The sequence below is a fragment of the Phascolarctos cinereus genome, unplaced genomic scaffold (assembly GCF_003287225.1).
Source record: "Phascolarctos cinereus isolate Bilbo 61053 unplaced genomic scaffold, phaCin_HiC Scaffold_726;HRSCAF=1367, whole genome shotgun sequence".
Classification (NCBI taxonomy): Eukaryota; Metazoa; Chordata; class Mammalia; order Diprotodontia; family Phascolarctidae; genus Phascolarctos; species Phascolarctos cinereus.
The window spans coordinates 388,920,811-388,931,999 of NW_027556098.1; positions in this window are offsets into that span (position 1 = coordinate 388,920,811).

The window sequence follows — 11,189 nt, forward strand, 5'->3', positions numbered from 1 at the left end:
AGGTGTCTTCCAACTCTGCAACTACGCACAGATCTCTTCCTACGTGCCATATCATCTCTTTCCCCTGACAGTCCCTGGATGACAATAAGCACAACTCACATTTCTAACATTTTTTTCTCTCTAAAAATTACTTGGTCTTAAGATCAAGGGGTCATAGACCCAGAGGGGAAAGGAACTTCAGAAGCATCTGATCCAACCCCCTCATTTTACAGATAATGAAACCGAGACACAGAGAAATGAGATGACTTGCCCAAGGTGTGCATTGCATCACGAGGTCTTTATTCATATACACATCACGTCTCCCCAGGAACATATAAACTCCTCAAGGTCAGGGATTATTTCATTTTTCCTGTAGTACCTGACACATAGTAACAATTATTATTATTTTTGTTGTTGTCCAGTTGTTTCAGTTGTGTTCAACTCTAGATGACCCCTTTTGGGATTTTCTTGGCAGAAATATTAGAGTGGTTTGCCATTTCCTTCTCCAGCTCATTTTACAGATGGAGAAACTGAGGCAAACGGGGAAGTGACTTGCCCAGGGTCACCCAGCCAGTAAGTGTCTGAGGCCACATTTGAACTCAGACTCCAAACCCAGAAATCTATCCACTGTGCCACCTAGCTGTTCCAATAATGGGGAAGGAGATGATTATTTTCTTATTATATCAATAACCAATTTTATATATGGGACTCACTTCTCTTCATTCAAAGCCTAGCCTCTTAAGGACATTTTTGACCTTACCCAAAGAATTCACCCCACCCAGACCATCTTATCTAGGTGGAATTCTTATCCACCATTGTTCATTGCTCATTGTCTGGGTGGAAAACAGATTCTTTTATATAGATTGCTGGAGGCTGAATGATCTAAGAGTACTGACATGATCAGAGTCATGGTCCCCAGCTCCTCATTAGGATAAGCTCAACTCTCATTATAATATTCATTCTCTCATTAATTGTTAACTACCCACAGTTGATTTCTACCCATCAGAGATAACCGTTTTTCCAAAGGTATTTAACCATTTGATGGTCTTCAAGGTTCATCTTTGGTTTTCAAGAGAACCACGGACCTCAATTTATTGATTATTTGCCAGCCATAATTAATAACTTGATTATTAATTATCTAGAAACTCTGTCTCAGACTTTCCTTCCTCTCAATAGCTAACTTTATGTAGAACTTACTATGTGCCAGGCAATGTGCTAAGTAAGCACTTTATAATTGTTATCTCTGTGTGACCTGGGCAAGTCACTTAACCCCAATTGCCTAAAAAAAAAAAATTATCTCATTAAATCCTCACAAGAAGCCTGGGAGGTAGCTGCTGTTATTAACCCCATTTTACACATAAGGAAACTGAGGCAAACAGTGATTAAGCGGCCTGCCCAGAGTCACACAGCCAGTAAGTATCTGAGTAGGTACTTGATAAATGCCTGTCATTTATAGTACTCCTCTCCCAACCACCCAGTGAGCCAAGGTTTGCATAATTATCTGCATTTTACTGCTGAGAAAACTGAGGCACAGAGAGGTTAAAAAACTTCTCTGTCATAAATCAATAAGTCAATCAATCAGCAAACATTTACTAAGGGTCTATGAGGTATGGCTCTCCAGGAGTGACAAGGGGATGCTCTGATGATGTAAAAACCAGAAAATATCAATAATAAAAAAAAAAAAAGGTTAAGCTTCTATGCTGTCGCAGATACTTTGGAGCTTATGAGGACAAAAAGGAAACAATTTTCAAGTTGCTCCTCCCAGTTCCTGCTCCCCTCCCCCCAGCCACCCCAGTAGAATGTGAGCTACTTGAGGGCAGGGACTGAGTCATTTTCATCTCTAGATCCCTAGGTGCCCAGCACATAGCACTATATGGTAGACACTTAATAAAAGCTTATCAAATGGAGGAAATAGGCTAATAAAGCAGGCCCTGCCGGAAGAAGCAGCCAGCATTGCCGAGAAGCCAGCAGCCCTTCCTCTTCCTTTCCTCAGCTCAAGAATGTGCATAGGGCAGGCTCCTTTGGACTCGCTGAAAGTATGGGTGTTTCCTGAGCAACAGATGTGATCATTTTCACAGAAAAATAGGGTACTCAGGGTGACAGGCCTATCCTGCCCACAGCCTCCATGTGGCTAGCTTGATACTCACGCTACTTCCTGACCACAATCCTTCACAAGGCGGAGAAAGCTCCCCTGCCTGGGGAAGCTGCCCCAACAAGGCCAGAGCAATTCTGCCTTCTCCTCCTTGTTAATATGAATTATCTTGTAGAGGAGTTTCTTTTTTCAGGATGGGTTGGGCCACATGACCATAGAATCAGAGCTGGAAAAGACCCCAGAGGTCATCGAGTCCAATCCCTCATTTTACAGATTGGGAAACTGAGGCCCAGAGATGTTAAAGTGACTTGCCCAAGGTCACACAGCCAATATGTATCAGAAGCAGGATTCAAACTCCAGTCCCCTGACTCTGAACCCAGGGTCCCTTCCATTGTATCATTGAGTCCCTTCCAACTCTGAAAGTGTGGGATTCTGGGATCCAGCATGTAGCAAACCCATTATACCTTTAAAACAACAACAACCTCGGGTTAAGATGGGAAAAAAAAAATACCAGTTAATATCCTTCCTTGCCCACCTGGTATAAACAATTACCTGAGATGAGTTGATGGGCAGCTCTGGGAAGATCTGCATTCTAGTTCTGATTCCACTTCTCCAGATGGATAACCTTGGGGAAGTCCTCTCTCACATACTGGGACTCAGTTTTGCTACCTGCAAATAAGGAGAATAATTCCTCCCCTGACCTCTTCCATCATGAGGATAAGATGGTCCCCATTGTCAGAGTAAAAGTATTTTGGAATTTCAGGGCTGGGGAAAGAACCAAAGTGACCATATAGCCCAGCCCACTCCTTCTGTACCATATGGGTCAAGCGGTCAGCCAACATCCAATGATGGGAAAGGCAAGCCCTCTTGAGGTAGCCCAGCCCACACCTGGACAGCCCTGATTGTTAGGAATGTGAGGGCAAGAAGCCATCTTCATTTTTGTCTTGGTATCGCCAAACCTGCACACACTAAGTGCATAATAAATGCTTCTTTTTTCTCTTGATTCATTACGGCAAGCCTAGATCAGCTTTTTTTTGCTCCTTCTAGGCATTATTCCATGTTCTAATCCTTCTTCCAAGAACTACCCTATAAATACCAGAAGAAAGATCTCATCTCCCCCTGAATCATCTCCTTTCCAAGGTCAACATGCCCACTTCTTCAACTCATCTACATAGGTGTTAGACTCAAGGCCACTTACCAGCCCAGTTGCTTTCCTCTGGACAATGACCAGCCCCTCAATGTCCTTCTAAGCTATGGGATTCTAGAATGAACACGAGACAAGGCCGGCAAAGTAAATGCAAGGTAAATACTGTAGTAAATACCTGAATTATGGGCAAAGTACAGAAGTTTCAGTAAAAATTAGAACATGTATATTCCTTCCCCCAGTAATGAGGCTTAGTGTGGAATCTAGGCTCAAGACCTGACTTCTTAGTTCTAGTCTTAAAGGGAGGTGAGCCTGGGCCCAGTGGCCAGTATCCTGTAGTAATAATAATAACAATAATACCAACAACCAGAAACAGCAACAATAGCTATCATTTATATAGAATTTTAAAGTTTGCAAAGTGCTTTACAAATATCTTATTTTGTCCTCACAGAAATCCTGAGAGGTAAGTATTATTATTATTATCTCCATTTTATAGATGAGGAAACTGAGGCAGACAGAGGTTAAGTGAAAAGTCCAGTGTCATACAGCTAGCAAGTCTCTATAGCGGGAAGAAGTAAAAGTGGATGGTTAGGAGACTGTATACTGTTTCTGAGTCTGCCCTTAAGCTTGAAGTTGGAAGTGAAGGTAGGAAAGTTATTTGACTTTACTTGGGTACAATTCTCTCCTTGAGTAAATACATTGTTACTGTTGTTCAGTTGTTTTTCAATTGTATAACTCTTTATGACCCCATTTGGGGTTTTTTTGGCAAAGATCCTAGAGTGGTTTGCCATTTCCTCCTCCAGCTCATTTTACAGATGAGGAAACTGAGGCAAACAGGGTTAAGTGACTTGCCCAGGGTCACATAGCTAGTAAGTATCTGAGGCCAAATTTGAACTCACTCCAGGTCTGGCGCTCTATCCACTATGGCGCCACCTAGCTGCTCCAGAGTCAACACATTCAATCGTACAAACATTGATTAAGCAGCTGTTACATGCAAAGCAATCTTCTAGGTGTCAAGGATACAAAGATGAAGGCCTGCTCTCAGGAAACTTATATTCTAATGTCAAGCATGGAAAAGAATCTCTTTTGCTTCTTCCCCATCAGAGGGGGAATGACTCAAGGAATTGGAAGAATTAATTAAGAATATTGTAACAATGTGGAAGAATTAAGGAATTGAAAAAAAGATCAACAAACACAACCTCTCTGGGCCTCAGTTTCCTAATCTGAAAAATGAGGGAGCTGCATTGGTTGACTTCCAAAGTACCTTCCAATTTTAGAAGTATGATCTTATGTTACTGTTGGCTTGCCCTTATAGAGACTGTAGGCTTGCCAAGGAGAACTCCTACCCTCTCATGTATGCATAGCATCCTCTGAACCCGGTGGAGGAGATGCTGGATCCTATAGATGAAAGTGGGTGGTGGTGCAAAAGAACAGCAGGTGAGATAAGGTAAAAAGCAGACATCATCACTCATAAAACTTATGAGCTAAAAGGGACTGTGGCCATCCGTGTTGTTGGGGAAAGAGAGCCTGCTTGAATCTGAAGACTTGGCTTGAATTCTTGGTGTAGCATATGCAAGCTAGGAAAGTCACGTGATCTCTCTGAGTCTTGGGTTCCTCCTCCCAATTGGATAGCTCATTGAGAGCTGCCCAAAAGAACAGAAGGGGCTGTTTGGGGAGGTAGTGAGTTACCTGTTACTGGAGGTCTCCAATCAAAGGCTGGGTGAACCCTTGTTAGGGAAGTTGTAGAGAGGACAGTTGTTTGGGTTCTGGCAGCAAGGGATAGCATCTGAAGTCCCAACTCTGAGATTCCATGGGTCTGATTCTAGGAGCTAGAGAAGGAAGTGGCAAATCATTCCAGTATCTCTGCCAAGAAAATCCCAAATGGGGTCACGAAGAGTCAGACACAACTGAAAAACATTTAAAATGCTATGAAAATGTCAACTATTAATGTTGAATGTTAGAGCTGATGGGGCACTTAGAACCCAGAAGGTCAGAGTGGGGAGGAACCTTAGAACACAGAATGTCAGACCTGGGAGGGATCTTGGAACACAAAATGTCAGGGACCATTTGGAACTGGAAGGACTCTCAAAGTCAAAAGGATTAGCTTTGCTAGTTCAGCCCTCTTAATTGACAGATGAGGAAACTGAGGACCAGAGAAAGTGACTTTTTTTTGTTGTTGCTGTTGTTTTTTGGTTTGTTTTTTTGGCTAGGCAATGGGGTTAAGTGACTTGCCCAAGGTCACACAGCTAGTAAGGGTTATGTGTCTGAGGCTGGATTTGAACTCAGGTCCTCTTGAATCCAGGGCTGGTGCTCTATCCACTGTGCCACCTAGCTGCCTGGTGAAGTGACTTTTTAAAAAATTATGAACTTGACAAATATCAACAAAAATGTGATTATTTCCACATATATGGAACAGAAAGAGGATTGCATGTGAAACTGTGAATTTCTATTATGTATAGACTTTTTTTTGGGCATATATTAAACAAGCCATTAGTGCCAACAATGGTCTGTGTTCCTTTCTGCTCTCTTTTGTATAAATATGTGTGTAAACACATATATAATGCTTCTCTTTTGTTTTTATGTTTCATATATATGCATATATATATATATATATATAGTTTCATTGACTTTCTTTGCTTTCTTTTCTTCTTTTTTTTGCATCTCTATCACTCCTCAACCACTTCCTTCCACAATTCTTGCCCCACCTCTACCCCCAATCACGACCAAATAAAAGCACTTTTTTAATATATAACAAATAAGTCTGATCAAGCAAAAAAAAAAATTCACACATTGGTCCCCTCTGAAAAGGAGAGAAGCTTGAGTCAGCCTCATTCTTCCGGAGTGCAGTTCCATCCTTGGTTCCTAGGTTTTTAAATCTTTCCAAGTTGCCGAAGTGACTGTTCTAGTATCACAGAGTGGGGTGTCAGAGGCAGACCCCAGGTTTTGTCACTCCAGAGGCTGTGCTCCTTCCCTGGTTCAGAGGGAAATTGTCAGGATGCCTTCCACTCTCAGCATCCTCCTTGGTAAAAGGATGGGGTTGAACTAGATGTTCGCTAACCCTATGAGCTATGATGTTTCAGGAAAAAGAGAATTGGCCGACTGCCTCCCATGACCAGCTGCTGGGTGACATTTGGCTCCAGTCTGGTCCGTTACCTTGTTAAAAATGAACTTTCTCTTAGCGGTATAACCTTTATAGGAACAATAAAGCCCTCTGGTTCCCGGAGGCCAGTAACAATGAGCTCTCTCTCCTCCCACTTCCCCCCTTCTCTTGCAATAGATTAAATTGTCATTTCTCATTCCTCCTACTTTGAGCCCAAAGCTTGGATAATGCCAGATGCTACTGTTCTAGCACTTGAGCTGGCCAAATGAACTAGAACCATCTTTGATTTTTTTGTTAGAAAGCTTATACTGATTAGTAAAAGTTTACAGGTCTGAAATGATAAATAATTCTCTCCACTTTCTACCTCTTAAATGCCTTTGTTTTCTTTAAAACTCTGCTCTGTCCAAGTCCATGGTCATATATTTGTGTATTAACTAAAAATTTTAGCCATTAAATGGTCAAATAGAGAGGACATGTAATAGAAAGCTTTTCATATCAAGTATTGATCACCCATTTGCCATGTTAATATAGATTCTCTTTAAAGTACTTCTCATTCTGAAAAAATACAATTTGTGGCTACATGCTAATAGGTTTTAATTTGTATAATGTACTGCTTCTAGCCCAGCTTCCAAAGTCACCATCAGAAGAGGCAATTCCTGTGGAGGAGGGGTGAGCCATGCCCAGCAACTGGAGCATCTAAGCCATCCTAGATGAAGCAACAAGATACGGTGGGGGTGAGAGGAGACAGAAAAAGCTTGTACCAGCACAGTCAGACCAGCACCATCATCTCCCCTCAGCCCCTGATAGAGATAGCTCAGGATCCAGAATATAAGCACTTTGGGAGTAGCAGTACCCTTCAGACCACCAGTCCTGCCATCACTAAGGAAAGAAAGATGGTACAAGGATGGTTATCACCAGTGTTGCACAGGAGATTCTTGTGGAGAGCTGGCTCACATTCCTCAAACCACCAACATCAACTGTTGACCAAATGCCATCTGAGGACCAGATAAACCCAAGAGCCTTGGGGCAGCACACCCTAGACAACAGGCCCTGCTTCCTGCCCAGCCCCCACAGCCATCATTCCAGTAAACAACCTCTGTAAAGATGCAGCCTGGCAATTGCTGCTGCAATTGTGGGTACTGCAGCCACAGCTAATGAAGACCTAAAAAAGAAAGTTCTTGCCACCAAAATCCTTGGCCCTGTGAAATGATTCAACCTCAGAAACATATGATTTTATCAGTGGAAATGACATTAGAGACAATACATTGCCTTCTGCTTTGATGCCACTTCTTAAGGATCACTGGCTTTCCATCTGACTTGCACTGAAACCTAGTGGTGTTGTCTCCCTGATTAGGATGTTAGCTCCTAAGACAGTCCTGGGACTATCTTACTTTCCTATTTGTATCTTCAGCTCTTAGCAAAGTGCCTGGTACATAGTAGGCATTTAATAAATGTTTGTTATTTGGTTCCCTATAAGTCACCTTGTATTCATTTTTTAATATAATTTTATCTTCCCTCATAGAATGCCAACTCTTTGGAATTGGGACTGTGCTTTTTCCTTTCTTTTTTATCCTTAGCATAAGTGCCTGGTATGCAGTAAGTGTTGAATAAATGCTTGTTAATTGATTGATATGACAATGTACAGTTTATGAAGCTTTTTTTCATTCCAATAACACTGTGAGATAGAGAGTACAAGAATGGTAATCACCATTTGACAGACGTGAAAGCTGAGGTCCAGAAAGATAAAAGTGACATCTCTCTCCCTTCCCCACCTTTCCAATTCAAATTGAGCCCTGGCTTCTTGACTTTAAGCCCAGTATTCTGTCTAGAATGCCTCTCAGGCTGACTCTGAGGGGTGTCTTCAAGTATCTTCCTTTCTCTGAACCTGCTTTTTCCACCAGTAGAATGGAATGCATTGCAGAGGAGATTCTTATTCAGGTAAGGACTGGACTAAGTGGCCTCTGAGATCCTTTCCAGCTCTGAGATTGTATGATCCTGATCAATATGTGGGACCAGCTTTGTCTAATTTTATGGACTGTTGCCTGGGTTCAAGGCTCTGAGGGGTTTATATCCCAACAATACCCCAATAATTTATAGCCAAAGAAACTCGTTGAAAAGCCACAATTCTCTGGGGCAGCTAGGGGCGCAGTGGATATAGCTCCGACCTTGGAGTCAGGAGGACCTGAGTTCAAATCCCACCTCAGACCAAACAGTTGACAACTTACTAGCTGTGTGACCCTGGGTAAGTCACTTAACCCCAATTGCCAAAGAAAGAAAGAAAGAAAGAAAGAAAGAAAGAAAGAAAGAAAGAAAGAAAGAAAGAAAGAAAGAAAGAAAGAAAGAAGGAAAAAAGGAAAACCACAATTCTCCAAGCCAAATGGCTCCAATAATTGATGTCTGGCCCTATCTCATATTCCCAGCACTTGACTGCTAAATGTTAGGAAAAGAGAAAAAGATGGTTCCCGTGGAGAAGATTTCTAGTCTAGGGCTTACCTTCCTGAGCTACTGCTTCAGAAAGGAGACTATTGACACTCGCCTTTATGAACATTAGATTTGGAGTCAGTATGTTTCACTCTTGTCTCTGACATTTAAAGCCTGTAGCACTTCGGGCAAATCACTTCCCCTCTTTAGGTTTTCACAATTGTAAAAACCCCAGATCAGGGGTTCTTATTCTGTAGTTTCTAAACTTTCCTTTTTCAAATAGTTTTAAAAGTGTATTTCAATATCATTAGTTTCCTTTGTAATCTCATGAATGTTATGCATTGGGAAACATGATTCTAAAAAGTCATCACCAGACTGCCAAAGGGTTCCAGACACAGAGGTTAAGAACTTCTACATTAGATGGTTTCTCAGGTCTTGAGACTAGAAGGTTTCGGTTCTCAACTTAAGTCAAGAGGCATTTATTAAGTCCCTGCTATGTGCCAGGCACTGTGCTAAGTGCTAGAGATACACAAAAAAGGCAAAACAAAACAAAACCAACAGTCCCTGCCCTCAAGGAGCTTACAATCTAATGGAGGAGATAATATGCAAATGACTACGTACAAACAAGATAGATAAATAGATATAAATCTGTCTGTCTGTCTGTCTGTCTGTGATTCTCCGGAGATAATCAACAGAGGGAAGGCACTAGCATTGAGGAGGATCTGCACTTCTTACAGAGGGTGAGATTTTTAACTGGCACTTGAAGGAAGCCAGGGAAGCCAGCAGGTAGAGATGAGGAGGAGGAGTGCCTTCCAGGCTTGGAGGATAGCCACTGAAAATGCAGGGAGTCAGGAGATAGAATATCTTGTTTAAAGAAGAGCGAGGAGGTCAGTGTCACTGTATCACAGTATACCTAGAAGGGAATAAGATATAAGAAGACTGGAAGGATAGGAAAGGGTCAGGTTATGAAGATCTTCAAAAGTCAAAGGAGTTTTTATTTGATCCAGAGGCAATAGGGAGCCATTGGAGTTTATTGAATGGAGGGGTAGGGTGGGATATGATGTGGTTCTACCAACTTGTACCATGATTATGTCAAAGACCAATTTGATTACTGAGTAGAGGATGGACTGGAGGGGGGAGAGTTTTGATCAACCAAAAGTCTATTGCAATAAGCCAGGTATGAGATGGTAAAGGCCTACACCAGTATGTTGGCAGTGTCAGAGTGAAGGAACTAGAAGATTAGGGTGTTTGAGGGAGCATCAGTATGCATGCTGAAGTCCCCTAGAATGCGAGGTTGGTGGGGAGACAAAGACTGTGAGCCAGGCACTGAACTCAAGAAAGAAGGAAAGAGAGTGTCCTGGAAATCAGTAGACAACAGCTACTAGAATCTCGATTGGGTGATATAGATTGAATAAACCTCAAAGCAGTAGAGGTTATTGAGTGATGATGGTAGAGGGTGATCTTGAAAGTGGATTGGGAAGCAAGAAGGCTTTCAATTTCCCTACCATGACCAAGTGATCAAGGATAGGAGTGCAAGTACAGAAGCCAGGCCTCAGTGAGTGCCCAAAGGAGGTAGGAGTAAGAAAAGAAAAGATTTGAGATGAAAGTAGGTTTGTTATTGTCTTACTGCATACTTAGGAAGCTTCAGAATACCAAGGTCTAAGAAGAAAGCAAGATAGTAAAGCAAGCCAGCTCTAGTGAGGAGACAAAGGGCAGTCAGGAAAGAAGGTAGAAAGAGGTCAGGTCTGCTGGAACTGGTGTGGAATTGGGTGTATCCCACTGGAGTCCTGGAAGTAATGGGGCACCCTTTCACCCTAGACAAATACAATCTGATGGGTTTTTAATGGGTTCTTATCTAGGTCTAATAGGACCAGGCACTGGGGGAAAGGAGTAAGGAGCTTAGACCCAGACACTGGTGATGATTCATGCTATGGGGAGGGGGGAGGAAGACTTGGGAGAACTGGAAACTAGTTCATATTCAAACTCCCCACTGGTGGAAAAAGGGGTGTGGGCCATTCCTGCTGGTTTTCCTCTGAACAGGGTGACTCGGAGGTTTTGAGCTTCTCTGGAGTGGGGAGGCTATTTGTATCATTATAGCTATCTATGGAACAAGCCTTCCAAAGTTCAGTGGAAGCAGGGGGTAACTTCAGTGTTTGGGGTTGAGGGGATGGGAATAAGGGAACAGTCAGAAGGATAGACAATGGAATTTAAACAAAGACATTCTGTGTTCTAAGGCTTCATACCAGCTCTGACATTCTGTGCTCTAAAGATGCTCCCAGCTCTGACATTCTGTGTTCTGAGGACCCTCCCAGCTTTGATATTCCATGTTCTAGGGCCCCTGCCAGCTCTGTAATTCTGTGTTCTAAAGTTCCTCCCAGCTCCAATATTCTGTGGGCCTGTGAAGATATGCTTAGAAACCAATTTCTAGATGACTGAAGTACAAGAAGCCTGGG